Below are 3,762 nucleotides of genomic sequence, written 5' to 3'. Positions count from 1 at the left end.
CGGTTCAGGGGAGGATTGAAGGGCAGGGAGGACAATGAGATCTTAGGTCCTTGCCTGGCTAGGACCTCCCCAGCTTCACAATCACCGAAAAATCTTCCTGCCTTCTTTTGCTAGACAAAGCATCCCTAAATCATTCATTCCGTGTTATCCTTAAACCTTCAACCATTCTGCCCTATTTCACAGGGATAAAACCTGTGACTATACCCATAGGTGGACACTTTCCTGACTTCAGGGATGTGTGCTGGACAAAACTATAGGGTTGATGTGACTGGGCTAAAACGTCCAAGGACCTACCGCAAGGTTCTAAAAGTAGTTACATCAGATATACACTAGGACATATGACTCCCCCAAATTGGATATTGCCAAGTAAATTTGACTTTAGAAATATATTGAGCTAGAAGACTCACAGACATGGAGAACAGACTTGTGGTTGCCAAGAGTAGGCGGAAGGGGCGGATTGGGAGTTTGGGATTAGCAGATGCAAACTATTATAAAGAGAATGCATAAACAACAAGGTCCTGTTGTATAGCACAGGGAACTGTATTCAGTATCCTGATAAACCATAATGGAAAATATGAAAAAGTGTGTATATATATATATATATATATATATATATGTATATGTATAAGTGAATCATTTTGCTGTACAGCAGAAATAAACACAACATTGTAAATCAACTATACTTTCATGAAACTAATTTAAAATAAATAAAAATTTTAAAAATAAATACATAGAATCAAATATCCTCCAAATCCTACCTATCTGAGGTTAGAAAAAGCTAAATCATTGAAAACAGTGAGTAGGTGGTGGGTAAATTGCACTGAAATGAATTTTCCCTTAAGCAATCCCCTCTCTCACCTCAGCCCCTCCTTGCTTAGGTACTCATATGCATCCTTCAGGATTTACCAAGTGTCATCCCCCAAGCTGATTTGGTTTCACGTCTCTGTGCTGACAGCTCTCTGGCTACCCTTGTAAGCTATAAGTCTTTGGTATCAGGGCTTATGTCTTCGTTGTCATATCTTCAAAAGTAATGCTACTTAAGATTCTACTGAATGACGGCATGATGCCATCACGTTCCTGATGGCGGCCAGTCTTCGTAACATCAAGATCAAGACCTTGCAGCTGCATGATAACAATGAAGTAAAGTCAAAAGAATGACAAGTGAAATCTGGATTCATCATAAAATATCTAAGACTAAAAGAGAGTATGATGTGAACCTGTTTAGAGATTCCAGATCCAGTTTGCAACATTTGCCAATGAATAAATTTTTCTTCTAACAGTTTAATGAAGGCAATGAGTTCAGTTCTTTAATGAATATAAAGTGAACTAGAAAAGATCAGTGTGTTTCTGTAGGTTGACTCAAATGTTGGCTCTAAAAGACACAGGCAACTGAAGACTAGTAGATATGGTTGAATGACCTAAGCTAAGAGTGATCTCAGGACCAGAAGCAGTGATGGCTAAAGATAAGAAACAGTCTGCGTGCTCAGCACAGCTGGCAAGGAGATATTGTGCAGGGCATAGGAAATAGCATCCATGGGCAGATCATAGAAGTTTAGAGCCAGAGGGAACCCTGGAAATGATCTGGTCCAATCTCTTAACTTTATTGGAATGAAACCCATGGAGGTTAAATGACCTCACTGGGATCACACAAAGTCTGTGACAGAACCAGAGCTAGAAATAAAATCTCCTGTTTCCCCATTTTGTACTCGTTCCACGACAACCTTGTCTCCCAATTTCCTCAACTTTTAACTTTTAAAATAACATTTAAGGACTTCTCTGGTGGCGCAGTGGTTAAGACTCTGTGCTCCCAATGCAGGGGGCCGGGGTTCAATCCCTGGTCAGGGAACTAGATCCCACATGCATGCTGCAAGAAAGAGTTCACATGTCACAACCAAGGAGCCCGCCTACCACAACTAAGACCCGGCGCAAATACATAAATAAATTAAAAATTTGTTAAAAAATAATAAAGAGCAAAAGTTTTTTTTTAATAAAATAATTAAAATTAAAAAAAATAAAAATAACATATAATCGGGTTTTTTTAAGCACATGGAATGCCCTACCCTGGTCTTCCAACTTCTCTTTCTTCTAAGCCTAAAAATAGGAGCTGATGTTCCCCAGTCAGTGTTAGCTGGAAAGAAAAGAAACCTCTCCTGCTCGTAAATGGATGCTCTGTGCATGTCACCTGCTTTTTGATCAAAAACTATGACTCAGTGGAGATACTGAGACAGGTGTAAGATGAAAAAACGTAAAAGAAAAAAAAAATCCAAAACTAAATGTCCATCAACAGATGAATGGATAAAGAAGATGTGGTACAAATATACAATGGAATATTACTCAGCCTTAACAAAGAATGAAATAATGCCCTTTGCAGCAACATGATGGATCTAGAGATTATCATACTAAGTAAAGTCAGTCAGACAGAGAAAGACAAACATCATATATCACTTATATGTGGAACCAAAAAAAATGATACAAATGAACTTATTAACAAAACACAAACAGTCTCACAGATGTAGAAAACAAACAATGGTTACCAAAGGGGAAAGGGGGCGGGGGGGGAATCAATGAGGAATTTGGGATTAACAGATACACACTACTCTATATAAAATAAATAACACGGACGCACTGTGTAGCACAGAGAATTATATTCAATATCTTGTAATAACCTTTAATGGAAAAGAATCTGAAAAAGAACACACACACACACACACACACACACACACACACACACACACACACACATATATATATAACGTATATTTATCACTGAATCACTTTGCTGTACACATGAAAATTGTAAATCAACTATACTTCAATTTTTAAAAATCCCCCCCCCCCAAAATCCATGCATAGCATACACGCCTTTCATCCCACTGTATCCAGGGTAGCCCCCAGGAAGAGTACAAACTGAGGCACCTTGGGAGAGAAGCAGCCGTAGTACTAAACATGGCCACAGGGTGCCAGGCTTTTCCAACCAGCTAATAACTACCCAAGGATTACTCCAGTCGAGGATCAGAGCAGAGTAAAAGTTTAAATCCAGCTGCACTGGGGGTCTCTCTATTCCCATCAGTCACTTTTCCACTTTCCTTAGTTAGCCAAAGGCATTCAAATCCTGAAGTTATATAAACAGAAAGAAGTGGCTCAAAAAAGGTAAGGGATTTGAAAGTGGGGCACTGTACAATTTTTTCAAGCCACATTTCCACTGGAAGAGAGCAAAGGAATTTTCAAAGCACAAAACTGACCTGTCAGAAACCTCGCTCCTTTGTGGCCCTGAGTCTCTGGAATTTTGAAAGTGAATATGGTGCATATCTGAAGCTCTTGCATAAAGAAAGTTGTACTTCGTCTTGCTTTTTTTTTTTCCACTGATTGGTTTCGAGCAACAAAACACCCTCAACCAAACCCAAAATCTATCAAGTATCATTACACTAAAGTCGACTTTAGTGTAAAGTGGACATTACACTAAAGTCGACTTTTGAGAAAGTACATCTCCTTCAAGCCTCCTTCACCTTAACAATCAAACAATGAACCTACCTAATTGATCCTGAAGAACAAAGGAAAGATGAATTCTAACGAAGAGAATATCAGACTTCGGTTTGGGCATGAATAGGTTCATGCTTCATTCTCTGCTTTTTACTACTTTCGGTGTAGCATAATTATTGACAAAGTAAAGGAAGTCTCTTTTTCAATTCGACTTTTAAGGAGGTGGCTGATTTTACAAGTCCAGTAAACTACCAGTAATTTCAGTTTTAGTTTAAGTTGCCA

The sequence above is a fragment of the Lipotes vexillifer genome, unplaced genomic scaffold, assembly GCF_000442215.2.
Source record: "Lipotes vexillifer unplaced genomic scaffold, Lipotes_vexillifer_v1.1 scaffold90, whole genome shotgun sequence".
Taxonomy (NCBI): Eukaryota; Metazoa; Chordata; class Mammalia; order Artiodactyla; family Lipotidae; genus Lipotes; species Lipotes vexillifer.
Note: the sequence above shows the minus strand (reverse complement) of the source record.